At 47.1% G+C, this 20,026-nt stretch overlaps 1 pseudogene; it reads right to left on the bottom strand.

Annotated features, from left to right (window-relative positions):
- LOC139159397 (zinc finger protein 729-like) overlaps nt 1–15,915 on the bottom strand; it is a 47,779-nt pseudogene extending 31,864 nt beyond the window's left edge.
- Nucleotides 15,916–20,026: the final 4,111 nt, after the last annotated feature.

Raw genomic sequence — 20,026 nt, forward strand, 5'->3', positions numbered from 1 at the left:
TGCCCCCACCCTCCTTGCCATCCGCAAACTCCTTAAAACCCACCTCTGCCATCAGGCATTGGGGAACTGAAATATCTTCCCCAGGCCTATACTGTTTATGTATGGTATGTTGTGTGTATGTTGTTTTTTTAAAAAAACTATGGGTTTTTAGCTTTCTAATTATTGAATTTGTATTATATATTTTTTTCTGTTACTGTTGTGAGCCGCCCCGAGTCTGCGAAGAGGAGCGGCATACAAATTTAACAAATAAAATAAATAAATAAATAAAGAGATGACCTCTATTTGGAGATACTTAAATAAGAAACAGTCAATGGCATCTAACCACATCATGTCTTCCTGAGCTCTTCCTGGAGAATAGAAAATCTTACCTAAAGAAGCCGTGTTTCTGTAATTCTCCAGCATGACTTCCCAATGCAGATCTTTTTGGTCAGGATCCAGCTGAGACCACTCGTCCTCAGAGAAATAAACAGCCACATCCTCAAAACACACAAGACGCTCCTGGGAAAAAAATAGTACAGAATAGGCCTGGGATCTGCCCTTTTGTTTAGAAATCCCCAAAGCAAAATTATGCATTTAGGTCTATGCTTAGTAGGATTCCTGGATTGAGATGAGAAAATGGACAAAACAAGAAGGATTTGACTGAAAAAATATTTTAGGCAGCCTTTATCAGGATGTTTGGTGCCATTTAGTTAAAGATCCATTTCCTTCTGGATCGCTGATGGATGATCTCTGGCTGGCCTGGTGCTGCTCGACCTTTCAGTGGCCTTTGATACCATCAACCATGGTATCCTTCTGCGGCGACTGGAGAAGAGATGGAGGAAGAGTAAATCTGAATCTGATCGAACACTTTTAATACCTCATATAAAGACTTACAAAGTGGCACTTAAGGTAGCAAGATGCGTGTATCATGCCACATTGATTGCATTAGGACCGATCCCACAAGGGAGAGACCTAGAGGTCGACCTCTGACCCCCCCCACTAACACCGACTGCGACTGACCGGAGAGGTAGGAGGAGAACCACTGAAGAACAGCGCCTCCCACTCCCAACCCATCCAGCCGGCACAGAAATATACCATGGTCGATGGTATCGAAAGCCACTGAGAGGTCAAGAAGCACCAGGACAGAGGACAAGAATTAACTTATATTTTTAATTAAATTATTGGGGGTTTCTTAATTTGATGAATAATTGGAATGAGTTTAGGAGCATATATGAATTCATGAATATTTTAATAATGTTTAATAATTCATATATTATTCTACTTAAATTTAGAAAGTAATATAGCTAAATTGGTATTTTAGTATTAAGAGTAATTGGTAATTTAGTATTAATTATTAATGGAACTGTATTTATTAAGATTTTAGTAATTAATATTTTAGTTAACCTATTGCGGAGGGTTTTTAAATGATGGATTTTTGGGATAACTGGGAAGGTGTGTATGGAATGAATGATTGGGGTAGGTGGGATGTTATGTATGAGGCAAATGGAAATGGTATGAATGAGAATAGTCCACCTGGAGAGACAGGAAGGATGGGGGTATCTATCTCTGGGGTGGCAGAGGGCCAGAATATCCCGGTCAATATTAACCTTGCAACAAAACATTTTAAAATAATAATGTACCAGAATAAATACTACGTGGGTTTTTTGCATCTTTGCACAAATTGAGTCAAAGAATGACAAAAAATGGGCATTGTGAAGGGTTTTATAAAAAATTAAAATGTGTGGAGTGTAATTAGCATAAAGAATACATTTCAAAAGTATTGGTTTTTTAAAAGAAAAATCCTAATAAACAACCTCCTTTGAAGTTTTGCTGTTTGGGGTCATGAAAGTTAGGCATTCCAAACAGGAAGAAAAAAAATGGAAGGACACTAGGTTGGATTTTTGAAGAAAAGGGAGAATACAAATCTAATAAATAACATTCCTTTTCTTACTTGAGTTGGAAGTTCAATCATGGTTTCATCTTCACCATAAGGAAGAGTCAGCTTCCCTCTATTCTCGCCTGTGAGGGACACATAATTTTAAAATTGAAAATTAACAAAATAGGAGGAGGGGCGCTCTAATAGCAAAGACATGGAGAACATGAGCCAGTTGAGATCTCTATGGGGAATGGGAGAGTCTTGTATTACCTGTGTATATTTCTTGATTTGTCCCATCTATCATGCTGAAGTCATGCTGAATAGTCCTGAAGAAAAACAGTTCCCGAGGGGTATTGGATAGATGCCTCTTTCCGTCAGGATCTCTGTTCTCCACATTGAAGGACTTGAAATATAAGCCAGAGAAAAGAAGAAGAATGAAAGGACCACACAAACAATGACAAGGATTCTTGTTCTGTTCTTTCAACACCAACTGAAAGCACCCAATGTCCATCAGTTAGATTGGAAAAGAAGACCATCCCTATAAAGCTTAAACACGATTACTTTACCAATTTAAACTTGTCGGCAAATTTATTTGGCAACATAAAAAACCAAGAATTTGCCTTAAATACTTACATATGCCAAAAGAGGAGGGAGGCCTTAGTTTACCAGCCTGGAAACAATACTATAATGCATATATTTTAATGTGGATCAAAGATTGGATCAAATTAGATAACACTAGACCAGTGTTTTTCAACCGGTGTGCCCAGGTGTGCCGCGAAGCGGCTCCTGCAAGTGGGAGCTCCAGAGCTGAGGCTTCAGCCCTGGAGCTCCCACTTGCAGAAGCCGCCCCCCGGCTATTGCCCGCCGCTGCTATTGGCACCCTCCCATGGGAGGCCAGCAAAGATTGTTTTGAAAGTCGGCCCCCTCGCGCGCATGGCTTCTCCTCGCTAATAGCGGCGGCAGGGGCGGCGGGCAATAGTCGGGGGGAGGGGCTGCTTCTTCAAGTGGGAGCTCCAGGGCTGAGGCTTCCACTTGTGGCTGTCCCTGCCCGCCCGATCCGTCCTTCTCTCCAGCTTTCTTGGGGCGCGGCTCCTCTCACAGCGGTGGCTGTAGCGGCGCTGGCGATCCGACCGCTAGCCGCTCCGAGCGCTGTGGGAACGCCCACCCCTCTCACAGTCCCATCCCGGGCTGCCAGTAAAGGGGCTGCTTCCCATGCCCCTGCCAGCTTGTTCAGAACATTCAAACTAAGGAAAACCTTCGCCGGCCTCCACAGAGAAGAAAGGAAGAGAGAGAACGAGAGAGAGAGCAACAGAGAGAGAGAGAGAGAGAACAAGAGAGAGAAAGCATGAGAGAGAGAGAAGGAACAAGAGAGAGAGAAAGAAAATGAGAGAGAAAAAGAGAGAGAGAACAAGAGACAGAGAGAGAAAGAAAATAAGAGAGAACGAGAGAGCAACAGAGAGAGAGAAAGAAAATAAGAGAGAGAACGAGAGAGAGAGAGCAACAGAGAGAGAGAGAGAAACAGAGAGAAAGCATGAGAGAGAGAGAGAAAGAACAAGAGAGAGAGAAAGAAAATAAGAGAGAGAACAAGAGAGAGAGAACAAGAGAGAGAGAGAGAAAGAAAATAAGAGAGAACGAGAGAGCAACAGAGAGAGAGAGAGAGAACAAGACAGAACAAGAGAGAGCAACAGAGAGAGAGAGAGAGGGAACAAGAGAGAGAAAGCATGAGTGAGAGAGAAAGAACAAGAGAGAGAGAAAGAAAATAAGAGAGAGAACAAGAGAGAGAGCAACAGAGAGAGAGAAAGAAAATAAGAGAGAAAACGAGAGAGAGAGAGCAACAGAGAGAGAGAGAGCAACAGAGAGAAAGCATGAGAGAGAGAGAAAGAACAAGAGAGAGAGAGAAAGAACAAGAGAGAGAAAGAAAATAAGAGAGAACAAGAGAGAGAGAAAGAAAATAAGAGAGAACGAGAGAGAGCAAAAGAGAAAGAACAAGAGAGAGAGAGAAAGAAAATAAGAGAGAGAACGAGAGAGAGAGAGAGAGAGAGAAGGAAAGCAAGAGAGAAAAAGAGAGATAGCAAGAGAGAGAGAAAGCAAGAGAGACAGATAGGGAGAGGAAAGGAGAGAGAGAAATGAGAACAAAAAGGGGAGAAAAAAGGAGAAATGATAAAATGACTGAGGCAGAGAATGAGAGGAGAGAGAAACAAAAGAGAGAGAGAGAGAGGTGATTCTTGAAGCATATGGTAAAAAGCACCCAAATAATAAGAAACCCCCCCCAGCCCACACCTGTTTTTGAAAAGAATAAGAGAAAAAAAACCCAGCCCGCAACTGGTTTTGGAAATGATTCGAGTGTGTATACACACACACACATAAGGGAGGGAGAGAGAGAGACAGGGATGGAAAAAGAGGAGAAATGAGAGGGAGAAGGAATGAGGGAAAAAGGGAGGAAGAGAGAGAAATGAGAAACATGAGAGAGAAAAGGGGGAAAGACAGGAGAAGTACCCAGAAATGAGACAGTGGTATAAATTTGAGGAGGGATGATTGATGATTGACTGCATTTATAAGGGGATGTTACATGGGATCGTATATATGAGGGTTTTATGTATGTATGTATGTATGTATGTATGTATGTATGTATGTATGTATGTATGTATGTATGTATTTATTTATTTATTTATTTATTTATTAGATTTGTGTCATTTTGGTTGGTGGTGTGCCCAAGGATTTTGTAAATGTAAAAAATATGCCGTGGCTCAAAAAAGGTTGAAAATCACTGCACTAGACTACTAACTTTAGAGGGCCATGATCTCCACTCTGGCTGGCATGCATTTTTATAGCAAGATAAATGCAAAACGAGCAAATATTTCACAAACCATTATATTACAAATTCATTATTAAGTTATTAAGGCAAAAAATTAAAAATCAAGTTATTAAGGCAAAAAATTAAAAATCAAGAATATAGAGGTGTCCTGAACTGCTTCTCACCCTTGAAAGCTTATACCCACCCGAACTTTACAAAATTAGGTAAAATAATTACATATAAACATATAGAGAGGATGGGAATACAGTCATACCTCGTCTTACGAACCTAATTGGTTCCAGGTGGAGGTTCGTAAGACGAAAGGTTCGTAAGACGAAACATTGTTTCCCATAGGAAACAATGTAAAGTCAATTAATCCGTGCAACAACAACCCCCCCCCCGCAAAAAACCGCTGCCGCCCGGCTGTCACCTTTTAAAACAGCCGGGGGGGCTTCCCAGCAGCCTCCTGAACCCGAACGCCAAACCCAAACTTCCGGGTTCGGCGTTGGGAGGCTGCTGAGAAGCCCCCCGGCTGTTTTAAAAGGTGACAGCCGGGCGCTGGGGCTTCTCAGCGAAAGTTCGGGTTTGTGAGGCTGCTTTGAGGAGGCGGGGAAGCCTCTTGCAGCAGCTACCACAGCCGCCGGCTTCCCCGCCGCCCGCCCGCCCAGAATGCTGACCTGATGCCTCGCGGTGAAGCCGGGCAAGAGCGATCTTCTGCCGGCCATGGGCGACTCCCCGCCGCTCGCCCATGGCTGGCAGAAGATCGCTCTTGCCCGTCTTCCCCGCGAGGCATCACGTCAGCATTCTGGGTGGGCGGGCGGCGGACGAGGGGGGGGAAGCCTCCTGCAGCAGCTGCCACAGCCGCCGGCTTCCTTGCTGCCCGCCCGCCCAGAATGGGTTTTTGGCTGGGGGGGGAAGTAGGACCTTCCTAACTCCCTCCCACCCCCAGCCAAAAACCCAAAGTCTGTCTGTTGCTGCACGGTTTAGCCAGGACAGGAGCGGCAAAGTGACGTGGAGGAATGCGAAGCTGAAACCAAGCACTTCGCCGCTCCTGTCCTGGCTAAACCGTGCGGCAACAGACAGGCTTTGGGTTTTTGGCTGGTGGGGGGGAAAGTAGGACCTTCCTTTCGGTCGAGTCTACCCGGCCAGGCGGAGCCTCGCTCGGAGGCGTTTTCCTGGAAGGAGTGCCATCACCACCACCGAGCTTTTCGTAATCTGTTTCCATTTTCTTCACTCCCCCCCCCAACATTCCCCGCCAAGCCCCGCCTTGCTTCGCTTGAATGGTCGGAGGACACGACATTCACCGCCTCCCGTGCTTCCTTCGGCTTTGCGATTGGGCAGAGCGGCGGGAGGCGTGTCCATAGGCTTGGGCCGGGTCGGCGCAGCACCCTCCCTTTGCCAACCCTTTGGCAGTCACCGGTGGGATTAGGCTGCCTCGTCACCGACTTCGCTGCCCCCGCCCCGCCCACCCCTCCGGCACCACTTAGGTTAGCCTTCCCCGTCAGCCAACATGAGCGGTAAGAAAGGGACCGTCGTGGCCGGGCGGGGGGCACCGCCTTCTTTCTCTTTTTCCCGCCCCTCCCAGCCCAGCCCCCCGGGCGGGGAGGGGGGGGGAGATCCGAACGGGGGAAGGGTAATGGTTCTGGGGAGGGGAAGCCGTGGTTAGGGGAAGCAGCCAGGGAAGCCGAGCTGGGCATGGCGGCGCTGCTTCTCCGGTGGCCCGGTCCTCTTCTGCCTCCCGCGCCGATGTTCCCCGCTTGGCCAGGGAGGCTCGACCGAAAGGGGCTGGAGCGGCAGAGCCGAGCATGCCTTCCGCCCGGGAAGTCCTGCCCCTTCGGGAGCAGGCGACAGAGGTAGACGGAGGATCCATCGCCGCTTCTTCCCAGCGGAGAAATTCCAGCCCACACCTGGTCCCGCCAGATCCTCCTCCTCCCTGAGGCAGCTTGCCCTCCCATGGCCGCTTCCTCCACCCTCCATCGCAAGCCCCGCTCCCCCCTCCTCGGGGCCCTCCCCCAAAAGGCTTCCCCTAACCACGGCTTCCTCTCCCCAGAATTGTTACCCCTCCCCCGTTCGGATCTCTTTGTTGCGCTGCCGCCAGCATGGCCTGGCTGGCAGCGGAAGATGTAATGGAGTCCACGGGGGATTCGCTTTCCTCCCGCCCGCAGCCCACTGACCGTGGGCTCCTTCCCGAGCTCGAAGAGCTTCCTGGCTTTCGTTCCTGTTACATTCGCGAGCTTTCATGCCCAGGAAGCTCTCCGAGCTCAGAAAGGAGCCCACGGTCAGTCGGCTGCGGGCGGGAGGAAGACGAATCCCCCGTGGGCTCCGTTACATCTTCCGCTGCCAGCCAGGCCATGCTGGCGGCAGCGCAACAAAGAGAGGCATTCGCCTTCCTCCCGCCCGCAGCCGACTGACCGTGGGCTCCTTCCCGAGCTCGGAGAGCTTCCTGGGCATGAAACCTCGTGAATGCAACAAGAACGAAAGCCAGGAAGCTCTCTGAGCTCGGGAAGGAGCCCACGGTCAGTCGGCTGCGGGCGGGAGGAAAGCGAATGCCTCTCTTTGTTGCGCTGCCGCCAGCATGGCCTGGCTGGCAGCGGAAGATGTAACGGAGCCAACGGGGGATTCGCCTTCCTCCCGCCTGCAGCCGACTGACTGAGGGCTCCTTTCCGAGCTCAGAGAGCTTCCTGGCTTTCGTTCTTGTTGCATTCGCCAGCTTTCATGCCCAAGAAGCTCTCCGACAGGCGCTTAGCTCCTCCCATCCATCCAGAAGCCGAAAGTTTTGCCCTTTGTTCACCAGCCTCCATGTTTTTCTTTCGGCTTCGGGCTGGACAGGAGAAGCTAAGCAGTCGGAGACGTTGCCAGCCCAGGCAGCAGGCACAGGGCGAGGCAGCAGGTCTGCATCCTGGGTGGGCGGGTGGGCGGCGGGTGAGGAGGCACGGCCGGGCGGGGCGGGCCCGGCTCAGGCTCCGGCTAGACCTCCAGCGAGGACGGGGCAGGCAGCAGCTGGGCGTGGCGGCGATGGTGCGTCCGACTCGGGGCTGACGGCCCCTGACGCAGCGGGGAACATCGGCGCAGGAGGCAGGAGAGGACCGGGTGAAGTGAGCAGCAGCGCCGTCGCCATCGCCGCCATGCCCGGCTTGGCTTCCCTGGCTGCCGCAGGCACCACGCGCTGTGATCTTCAGGGCCGGCGAGGCTCAGCGGCTCCAGTCACTGAGCCTCGCCGGCCCGGAAGATTGCACCGCACGTTGCCTGTGGCGGCCAGGGAAGCCAAGCCGGGTGTGGCGGCGACAGCGGCAGCGCTGCTGCTCACTTCACCCGGTCCTCTCCTGCCTCCTGCGCCGATGTTCCCCGCTACGTCGGGCGCCGCCAGCCTCGAGTCGGACGCACCCTTGCCGCCGCGCCCAGCCGCTGCCCGCCCCGTCCTAGCCGGAGCCTGAGCCGGGCCCGCTCGGTCGCGCCTCCTCGCCCGCCGCCCGCCCAGGATGCAGACCTGCTGCCTCTCCCCGCGCCCGCTGCCGGCCCAATCCTGCGCTTCCTGCTTCCCCCCCCAGCCAAAAATACAAAGGGGTCTGCCGTCGCCCGCAGAGCAATGGGAAGCTGAAGCCAGCGGCGGTTTTAGACTCCCTTTGCTCCACGCTGCTCCGCCCTGCCTGTCATGCGGCGGCAGACCGTCTTTGTGTTTTTCGCTGGGAGGGGGGAGCAGGAGGACCTTCCTGACTCCCTCCCCCAGCGCCGGACCTCCTGCCCTCCCTCCCAGCCAAAAACCCAAAGCGGCCTCCCGAACCCGAACGTTTTCCGTCTTACGAACCTGCCGCCGCCGCCGAGAAGCCCCGCCGCCTGGCTGTCACCTTTAAAACAGCCGGGGGGATTCCCAGAAGCCTCCCGAAGCCGAACGCCAAACCCGAACTTCCGGCTTCGGCTTCGGGAGGCTGCTGGGAAGCCCCCCGGCTGTTTTAAAAGGTGACAGCCGGGCTGCGGGGCTTCCCAGCAGCCTCCCGAACACCGAACCCGGAAGTTCGGGTTTGGTGTTCGTAAGATGAAAAAAGTTCGTAAAAAGAGGCAAAAATTTTCTGAACCCCGGGTTTGTATCTCGGGTTGTTCGTAAGACGAGGGGTTCGTACCTTGAGGTACCACTGTATTAAGACAAGAGCAGAATTAGATAAGGAAGAAATTAAGTTAGAATGGTGGGAATACTTACAGATTAAATCTAAATATGAAAAGGATATGAGAGATTTAGGAATCCAGAAAGAAAAGATATTGGACAAACAATTCAGAAAATATATCGCTATTTACTTTCTCAGATTGAGGAAAAGGGAAAAATAAAGTTAAATATGAGGAAATGGTAACAAAATTTTGTTTACAATATAGAATTTGAAATCTGGCAACAAGCATGGGAAAACTTAAAAATGACTTTAGCCACATCTTACAAAGAGAATTGGTTCAAATTGTACTACAGATGGCATATGACTGTAACTTGTTGCGTATATCCTAAGATTTTTATTAATATTGCTTCTTCATTGCTTATTTGACCCCTATGACAATCATTAAGTGTTGTACCACATGATTCTTGACAAATGTATATTTTATTTTATGTACGTTGAGAGCATATGCACCAAGACAAATTCCTTGTGTGTCCAATCACACTTGGCCAATAAAAATTCTATTCTATTCTATTCTATTCTATATAACACCTGTACAATTAGCTAGAATTGACAAGAAATCCCTCAGGAGGAAGAGATCACAGAAAAAGTCATACTCTGCGCAGAAATGGATAAATTAACGTTAGAAATCAAAAATAAGGAAGAATCAGACTTTTATAAGTGTTGGTAGAGGTTCTGTTTGTGGTTAGAGAAAAAAGGAAAAAAACTGTAGTTAAAATAAGATCAGAAAAACATTTATTTGACAAAACTATTGCCTGGTATTAAAATCTATTGTTAATATTAAGTTATGGAATGTTTTTTATAATTTAAGATGTGTATTCTTTTTCAAAACTGGCACATGCAAATAATTTAATAGAGCTATAATAGAATGTTACCATAGTTGGAACCGTTTTTTCTATATGATATGCTGCAAATACGTCCAAACACTGTTTGTTTGTTTTTCTTTGTTATATATCTCGTAGGACCCAACAACAAAGAATACCACGATGATCTATCCAAAGCTAACCTCTTCAACTCTTTCTTTGGCTCTGTCTTTGTTAACAGTAATGGCTCATCCCCCATCTTTGCAAATTGCACTTCAAATTCTCTCATCAACCTAACCCAAATCAACTTCACTATAGACCGTGTTGAAAAAGCAATCCGTGACCTCAAATCTTCCCTGGGGGCAACACTATCAGTTGGACCAGACGGTCTCTGTGCATACTTCCTAAAAAAGCTTTCTTCTGCCATAGCCAAACCTCTAAGCATTATCTTTCAAAAATCCTTCAGGACCAGCACACTCCCCAAGCTGTGGTCAAAAGCACATCAACACCCTAGAAAATGTCCAAAGATACTTCACCAGAAGAGCCCCTCACTCCTCCACTCGAAACAAAATGCCCTACGAAAGCAGACTATCAATCCTAGGTCTAGAAAGCTTAGAACTACGACACCTAAAACACGATCTAAGTATTGCCCACAAAATCATATGCTGCAACGTCCTGCCTGTCAATGACTACTTCAGCTTCAACCGCAACAACACAAGAGCACGCAACAAATTCAAACTTAATATTAATCACTCCAAGCTTGACTGTAAAAAATATGACTTTAGCAATCGAGTTGTCGAAGCGTGGAACTCATTACCGGACTCAGTAGTGTCAACCCCTAACCCCCAACATTTCTCCCTTAGACTATCCACGATTGACCTCTCCAGGTTCCTAAGAGGTCAGTAAGGGGCGTACATAAGTGCACTAGCCTGCCTTTCATCCCCTGTCCAAATGTCTCTCCTTATCTCATATATCATATACCTTTTCTTCCTTTCATATATCTTCTCCTCTACTTTTATATCTTTTCTTTATATATAATACTTCATGTCTATCCTCTTCAATATGTATTGTGTATTGGACAAAATAAATAAATAAATAAATAAATATGTCTTTTTCCTCTCTGTTGTTTTTGTTTTAAATGTAGTGGTATTGATTTATGTATTGTGTGTGTGTGTGTGTATATATATATGTATATATATATATATGTATATATGTATATGTATATATATATATGTATATATGTATATATATATCAATATACCAGGGTGATTCGACACAAAATGTAACCCTTCCCTGGTACAGAGCTGAAGGGATTGGATACTGTAGCCTAGAGGATAATTCTCTGCCTTACAAGGCAAAGGTTGCAGGTTCAAGTCCCAGTGGGTATGGCTAGCTGATGAGGCCAAAATAAGGCCAAAATAGATCTATCCTAGTCTCCCCTAATTTTCAAATTCAGATTAAACATGTGACACATACAGATAGAATTGTCGGCTATCAATAAAATTAACTGCCTTGGAAATGGCCCTGGGTTGGGCCGAGAGGCAAAAAAGGAGCTGTGATGTTCCTTCAATATACCAGGGTGATTCGACACAAAATGTAACCCTTCCCTGGTACAGAGCTGAAGGGATTGGATACTGTAGCCTAGAGAATAATTCTCTGCCTTACAAGGCAAAGGTTGCAGGTTCAAGTCCCAGTGGGTATGGCTAGCTGATGAGTCCAAAATAAGGCCGAAATAGATCTATCCTAGTCTCCCTTAATTTTCAAATTCAGCTTAAACATATATATATATATATGTATGTACAGTGATCCCTCGAGTTTCGCGTCCTCGAGCATCGCGAAAGGGCTATATCACTAGTTTTCAACCCGGAAGTAAACTCCACCATCTGCGCATGCGTGCCCTTCCACGCATGCGTAGATGGTGGAGCTTCCCCGCCGGGCAGAGGCTTCCCTGGGTCTTCCCCCTCTTGCCCCGGTAAGACCCCAGTGGCGGCGCGAGCAACGGCATGGGCTGGCGGGCGGCACGCGCGCGGAAACCCCAGCTCCGCTTCCCAGCTGGGAAGCGGAGCCGGCAACAGCGTGGGCGGGCGGGCGGCGCGCGCGAGCCTGGGGACACCCCACCTCCGCCTCCCAGCTGGGAAGCGGAGCTAGGGTGTCCCCACGCGCGCGCGCGTTGCTGGGGAAAGCGTGCGCGCCTGGGGACACCCCACCTCCGCCTCCCAGCTGGGAAGCGGAGCTAGGGTGTCCCCACCGCGCGCGCGTTGCTGGGGAAAGCGCGCGCGCTTGGGGACACCCCACCTCCGCCTCCCAGCTGGGAAGCGGAGCTAGGGTGTCCCCACCGCGCGCGCGTTGCTGGGGAAAGCGCGCGCGCTTGGGGACACCCCAGCTCCGCCTCCCAGCTGGGAAGCGGAGCTAGGGTGTCCCCACGCGCGCGCGCGTTGCTGGGGAAAGCGCGCGCGCCTGGGGACACCCCACCTCCGCCTCCCAGCTGGGAAGCGGAGCTGGGGTGTCCCCAAGCGCGCGCGCACCCCAGGCGCGAGCAACGGGGTGGGCGGGCAAAGGGCGGGCGGCAGTGGAAGCAAAAACACCATCTGCGCGCGCGCAGATGGTGTTTTCACCTCCGCACCGCTACTTCGCTAAAAATCAATCATCGCGTGGGGTCCTGGAACGGAACCCTCGCGATAATCGAGGGTTCACTGTATATGTATATGTATATAAATAAAATTTATTTTTTAAAAAAAGGTTGGAAAAGAAGAAAGAAAAGGCTGTCCCAAATCTTTCTTCAAGCAATGGACAATGGAACAACATCCTTCAAGAATTAGTGAAATCCTATGAATTCTAGAGAACTAGTAATAAAGAGCATAGAATTCAAACACGTTGTTTATTAATATTTAAACTCCTTCTAGGCTCCAGAGATGAAATTATCTCACCTGCAACTCAAGCTGCTCCTCCTTCTCTTCCTTCTGGCTCATGAGGAAGCCTTCCACCAGGGCCACCGCCTGGGCGCTGGTCTCTGCTCCACACTCCCGCACCCAGTTCTGCATCTGCAGGGGCAGAAGCGCCAGGAACTTCTCCAGAATAACCAGGTCTAGCATCTGCGCTTTTGTGTGCTTGTCTTGTCTCAACCATCCAGTGGAAAAGGAATAGAGTCGGCTGCAAAGTCCTCGGGGACCCTCATCCTCCTGATATTGGAAGCTCCTGAAGTTCCAGCCATGAACTTGTGAAACGATGGTTTCTTCCTCTGAGATCTTCTGCCCAGATCTTCCCCAGATCTCCCCACGGCTCTCAGACTTAGAACCAGAAGGGCTTTTTCCAGTTCTCTCATTTGCTAAATGGCTTGCCATCCTTTCTCTGTCCTGTTACACAATTCCAAATAGGTTGAATGAATCTTGAGGATCTTCAAATGCTTTCTTCATTCATTGGAGCTTTCATCTAGCCTGAGAACAAACCATTCAGCCCTCTTTGTTGAAGAGAACTTTGTCTCTATGAAACACTGCAGAAGTCGCTTCCAGTTTCCGTATCTGAGACTGAAAACCAAATAAAGAATTAGAAAATGGTGCATTTAACCATTCAATAATAATTAATTCAATAATAATTTCTCAGCTGGTGACACTGAGCAGTTAGTTTCTATGTGCAATTTTGTGTTTGTTGCAAACTATGGGATTGACCCCCATCAAAGTTTGGAATGAAATGCAGTGAATAAATTCATTTCTGAACACTTTTGTTTTCTATTTCCTTCTCCCTCAAAGAAAGGCTTGCCTTTTAAAAACCAATGAGCAACAAAGATAAATAAACTGGAGGATAAAGCATATGAAGAACGGTTGCAAACTGGGTATGTCTAGTTTGATGAAAAGAAGGACTAGGGGTGACAGGATAGCACTGTTCCAATATCTCCAGGGTTGCCACAAAGAAGAGTGAATCTAGCTATTCCCCATAGCACCATTGGGCAGGAGAAGAAGCAATGGGTGGAAACTAATCAATAAGAGAACTAGGACGTAGAACTTAGAACTAGGGATAAATTTCCTGACAGACCAATTAATTCTGATAGAACAATTAATTTGAAACATAGAAACATAGAAGACTGACTGCAGAAAAAGACCTCATCGTCCATCTAGTCTGCCCTTATAGTATTTCCTGTATTTTATCTTAGGATAGATATATGTTTATACCAGGCATGTTTAAATTCAGTTACTGTGGATTTACCAACCATGTCTGCTGGAAGTTTATCCCAAGCATCTACTACTCTTTTAGTAAAATAATATTTTCTCATGTTGCTTCTCATCTTTCCCCCAACAAGCCTGATTGTGCCCCCTTGTTCTTGTGTTCACTTTCCTATTAAAAACACTTCCCTCCTGAACCTTATTTCACCCTTTAACATATTTAAATGTTTCGATCATGTCCCCCCCTTTTCCTTTGATTTGACGTCTAGAGTGACGCTTGAGGGCCAGTAAATCCGAGTCCGACTGAACACTACTAAGAGCCTACATTAGGATTTATCTAGTGGTGATAAGGGCGACAAAACGTCTGTATTTTTTGGCTCTTATTGTGTCTGCAGATTCACACCCGGCCGCCATGTTTAGTGTGACCTGCTCCCTTATTGATGGGGAGAGAGCGGAAGATCCCTTGCAGGGATCCTGGTTCCTTTACTCACTGTTGGAAATAATAACAAATAACAACAACAACAACAACAACAGAGGTGGAAGGGATCTTGGAGGTCTTCCAGTCCAATCCCCTCTTTGGGTAAGAGACCCTCCACCATTTAAGATAAAAGGTTAACCAATCTCTTCTTAAAAACTTCCAGTGTTGGAGCATTCTGTGGTTTCTACTCTTAACCCCAAAAACTTTAACCTTAGACTATCTACAATTGACCTCTCCTCCTTTCTAACAGGTCTGTAAGGGGAGTGCGTAAGTGCACCATTGTGCCCACCGTCCCTGTCCTATAGTCTTCTTTTGTTACTTTTTATCATTACTTATCTAATGTTTAATATGTACAAATTATCACCCTATAATTGTTTGACAGATAAGTAAAAAAATAAAATAAAATAAAATAAATAAATTCACAACCTCTGTAGGCAAGCTATTCCACTGACTGATTGTTCTAACTGCCAGGAATTTTCTCCTTAGTTCTAAGTTGCTTCTCTCCTTAATCTTCTTCTTCTGGGTTCAGTTCCAGTGGGGGAAAAGACACTGGATTCATGGAGGTTGCTTGGAAAGGAGGTTTAATGGTGGACAGGAGCACATGGCATGAGCTCCTGCCCAGAAAAGGGGGATCACGTGTTTCCAGATTTAATGGGGGGGGGGGAGATGCTGGGAAGTTCTTTGTTTTGTTATATGGGGCCCTGCTGCTTCTGTGCAAGAAATGCACTGATTGGCTGTCGGATTCCCATGGTGCCATACAAGGGCAACATTGTAGGCTGTTTTTTTGATTTTGGGTTTGGCTGGCCCTTTGCTGGGTGATAGTAGAATGAAAGCTCTTTGGGCAATTGCTAATATGGCTCTGTCAGGAGTTGGTTTGTTATGTAGAATAGATTAGTCCATCTATTAACAAAGGTGAGCTTCCTTGATGGGCACATTGACAAAGGTGGGGGCTACTAAGAGTGGGTCTTTTTCCTTGCCTAAAAGCATGTTTATTTAAAAAAAGCAGATTATATTCAATATAATCTGCCGTTTAAAAATGTCCTAGGATATTTCATTTTTTCTAGGAGAGAGCATGCTACCTTCCTACACCTCCTAAGACAAATTGAACTGCATAAGACCCAGGCCCTATTTTAATACCATCCAGCACATAGTAAGAATGCAGGCACAATCTTCTGCATCTCCTTTGTAAAACGTTTCTTCTTCCCTGCTTGTGATGCAAGTTCACCCTCTCCCCCAACCGAGCTTTTCCCAGGAAACGGGGCATGATTGCCTCCCCGAAATACTCTCCTTCTTCCTGGGGATATGGATTACTTTCTGGGGACAACACAACTGGAGACCAAACAGCTTGTCTGGCAGTCTGCTTTCCCTCCCACACCGCCTGTTATGAGCATAGAATGGCGGATAGAGGCACATGGGATCTGGGCTCTTCCACTCTCGGGACACAAGACTGAACCTGGATGAGGGCATATATGTTGCAAGCCGCCCGGCACATAAATCCAAATAATCAGTCAATCAATCAGTCGATCAATCAATATATCAATATATCTTACTTCTTCAGCGTGAGAATCTCCTGCCTCCCTCTTAATCGGAAAACATCCACTAGTCACCCAGGACCACCGCTGGACCTCTTCTCTTCAAGACTTTCCTCCAGTTTTACCACATGCAAAACTCAAAGGGTTAAAGAGAGGGACTACAACGTCCTAGAGAGGCAAGCCTAAACATGTCACTTCCTTCTCATCCTCCTCTGGAATCCACCTGTGGCCCTCCAGTGGTTTTATGCTGAAGTGCATGCATTTTATTTTATAGATTATAGAATATAATAGAATAGAGAAAAAGTAGCAGAAATAGAAGTGCAGATTTAGTAAAAAGTCTGACAGTGTTGAGGAAATTATTTGTTTAATAGAGGGATGGCATTCGGGGAAAATTGCTCTTGTGCCTAGTTGTCTTGGTGTGAAGTGCTCTGTAATGACTTTTTGAGGGTAGAAGTTGAAACAGTTTGTGTTCAGGATGCGAGGGGTCAGTAAATATTTTCCCCATCCTCTTTTTGACTCGTGCAGTATACAGGTCCTCAATGGAAGACAGGTTGGCAGCAATTGTTTTTTCTGCAGTTATTTATTTAGTCAAGTATGCATTAGATTAGTATAAACATGATTTCAATAGATGTAATGAATAGGAATAAAAGGAAACATTTGGACAGAGGCGGTAGGCACTCTGCTGCCCTTATGCACCCCTCTTACAGACCTCTGTGGAATGGGGTGAGGTCAACAGTAGACAGTCTAAGATTTTTAAAGTTAGCTGCGTAGCCAGTTTTGTTTTTTTCCCTAGAGATTTTTGGGGGGATTGTAGCTTCCTTATTCATATGTATAATTTGGTTTTCCTGGTTTTATGATTATTAATTATTTGTATAGTTTAATAATTCTTTTTGACTTTAAGCAAGAAAATGTAATGGTCATTGTCAATGTTCCAGCCAGAAAAAAGAGTTTTGCCAATCAAGAGATGAGAGGTCGGTGTCTATGAGATCACAGTGGCTTTTTTGAAGTTGCAATTGGTTATCCCATCATTATCTATCTATCTATCTATCTATCTATCTATCTATCTATCTATCTATCTATCTATCTATCTATCTATCTATCTATCTATTACATTTGTATGCCGCCCCGCTCTGCAGTCTCGGGGCAGCTAACAGCAGTAAAAAAGACAAATATAACAAATCTAATATTAAAACTAATTTTAAAAAACCCAATTTAAGACACCAATCATACAGACATACCATGCATAAATTTTATAAGCCTAGGGGGAAAGGGAATATCTCAATTCCCTCACGCCTGATGACAGAGGTGGGTTTTAAGGAGCTTACGAGAGGCAAGGAGGGTGGGGGCAACCCTGATATCTGGGGGGAGTTGGTTCCAGAGGGGCGGGGCCGCCACAGAGAAGGCTCTTCCCCTGGGTCCTGCCAAACGATATTGTTTAGTCAACGGGACCCGGAGAAGGCCAACTCTGTGGGACCTAACCGGTCGCTGGGATTCGTGCGGCCGAAGACGGTCCCGGAGATATTCTGGTCCGATGCCATGAAGGGCTTTATAGGTCATAACCAACACTTTGAATTGTGACTGGAAACCGATCGGCAACCAATGCAGACTGCGGAGTGTTGGTGTGACATGGGCATATTTATCAAAGCCCATGATAGCTCTCGCAGCTGCAATCTGCACGATCTGAAGTTTCCGAACACTTTTCAAAGGTAGCCCCCTGTAGAGAGCGTTACAGTAGTCGAGTCTCGAGGTGATGAGGGCGTGAGTGACTGTGAGCAATGAGTCCCGGTCCAGATAGGGCCGCAACTGGTGCACCAGGCGGACCTGGGCAAACGCCCCCCTCGCCACAGCTAAAAGATGTTTCTCTATTGTGAGCTGTGGATCGAGGAGGACGCCCAAGTTGCCCCCCCCCCCAGGGTAATGGATGGACAGATGGGATTGTCGTTGGGAGGTAAAACTCACAACCACTCCGTCTTATCAGGGTTGAGTTTGAGTGTGTTGACACCCATCCAGACCCCAACAGCCTCCAGACACTGGCACATCACTTCTACTGCTTCACTGACAGGGGAAGGGGTGGAGATGTAAAGCTGGGTAACATCAGCATATTGATGATACCTCACCCCATGCCCTTGGATGATCTCACCCAGCGGTTTCATGTAGATATCAAATAGTAGGGGGGAGAGGACCGACCCCTGAGGTACCACACAAGGGAGCGACATAGTGGTCGACCTCTGATCCCCTATTAAAACCGACTGCGACTGACCAGAGTGGTAGGAGAACCACTGGAGAACAGTGCCTCCCACTCCCAACCCCTCCAGCCGGCACAGAAGGATACCATGGTCGATGGTATCGAGAAGTACCAGGACAGAGGATAAACCCCTGTCCCGGGCCCGCCAGAGATCCTCCATCAGAGCGACCAAAGCAGTTTCTGTGCTGTAGCTGGGCCTGAATCCTGACTGTTGGGGGCCTATATAATCAGCTTCTTCCAAGGACCGCTGGAGTTGGAGCGTCAACCACCTTCTAAACAACCTTCCCCATTAAAGGAAGGTTGGAGACTGGACGATTGTTATTGAGAATGGCTGGGTCCAGGGAAGGCTTCTTGAGAAGGGGGCGCACAAGTGCCTCCTTGTAGGGATCTGGGAATGACCCCCTCCCCAGAGAAGCGTTGACAATCTTCTGGACCCAGCTCCATGTCACCTCCCTGCTAGCCGAAACCAGCCAGGAGGGACACGGATCCAGTAAACAGGTGGCGAAACTCACAGCTCCAATGGCCTTGTCCACTTCATCAGGTGTCACCAGATCAAACTCTTCCCAGACAGATGGACAAGTACGGGCCCCAGTCACCTCGACTGACTCGTTGTCAGTCGACTCCGTATTCCAATTGGAGTCGAGGTCCAGTCGGATCCGAGCGATTTAATCAGCGAAAAACGTGTTAAAATCCTTGGCAGTACTCTGCAAGGGCGCCCCAACTCCCCCCTGGTTAAGAAGGGAGCAGGTCACCCTAAATAGAGCGGCCGGGCGGGATTCCACTGATGCAATCAAGGCGGCATGGTACGTGCATCTTGTCGCCTTGAGAGCCACTTTGTAAGTCTTAATAAAAGCTCTTACAAGTGTTCGGTCGGATTCGGACTTACTCTTCCTCCATCGCTTCTCTAGACGTCTCTTCTGGCGTTTCAACTCCCGAAGCTCCTCGTTGAACCATGGAGCTCTACGGGGTCTAATGCCGTGGAGAGGTCGCAGTGGCGCAATTCGGTCAAGAGCCTCTGCTGCAGCCTTGTTCCAGGCCTCTGCCAGAGACTCTGCCGAGCTGTGATTTTTGTGGTGACTTTTCTAAGGTCATGTATTGAGACAAAAGTCAATCATGCTGTCGTCACTGTTGGAAAAGGCTTCTATTATTTGTAGTCCATAAATTAAGTTTAAACAGTTACAGAATATGAGATCGAGACAGTTGTTGAGTCTAGTGTTAGATACAAATTGATTTAGTCCCAGATTAGTAACAGCATTGTATAGGGTTATATGGATGGTTTCAGCTGTACATTCGTTTAGGGTCCAATTAATAAGAGGTAGATTGAGGTCACCAAGTAAGATAAGAGGGTATGCGAGGGGTCAGTAAATATTTTCCCCATCCTCTTTTTGACTCGTGCAGTATACAGGTCCTCAATGGAAGACAGGTTGGCAGCAATTGTTTTTTCTGCAGTTATTTATTTAGTCAAGTATGCATTAGATTAGTATAAACATGATTTCAATAGATGTAATGAATAGGAATAAAAGGAAACATTTGGACAGAGGCGGTAGGCACTCTGCTGCCCTTATGCACCCCTCTTACAGACCTCTGTGGAATGGGGTGAGGTCAACAGTAGACAGTCTAAGATTTTTAAAGTTAGCTGCGTAGCCAGTTTTGTTTTTTTCCCTAGAGATTTTTGGGGGGATTGTAGCTTCCTTATTCATATGTATAATTTGGTTTTCCTGGTTTTATGATTATTAATTATTTGTATAGTTTAATAATTCTTTTTGACTTTAAGCAAGAAAATGTAATGGTCATTGTCAATGTTCCAGCCAGAAAAAAGAGTTTTGCCAATCAAGAGATGAGAGGTCGGTGTCTATGAGATCACAGTGGCTTTTTTGAAGTTGCAATTGGTTATCCCATCATTATCTATCTATCTATCTATCTATCTATCTATCTATCTATCTATCTATCAATCTATCTATCTATCTATCTATCTATTACATTTGTATGCCGCCCCGCTCTGCAG

Source organism: Erythrolamprus reginae, chromosome 2 (assembly GCF_031021105.1).
Source record: "Erythrolamprus reginae isolate rEryReg1 chromosome 2, rEryReg1.hap1, whole genome shotgun sequence".
NCBI lineage: Eukaryota > Metazoa > Chordata > Lepidosauria > Squamata > Dipsadidae > Erythrolamprus > Erythrolamprus reginae.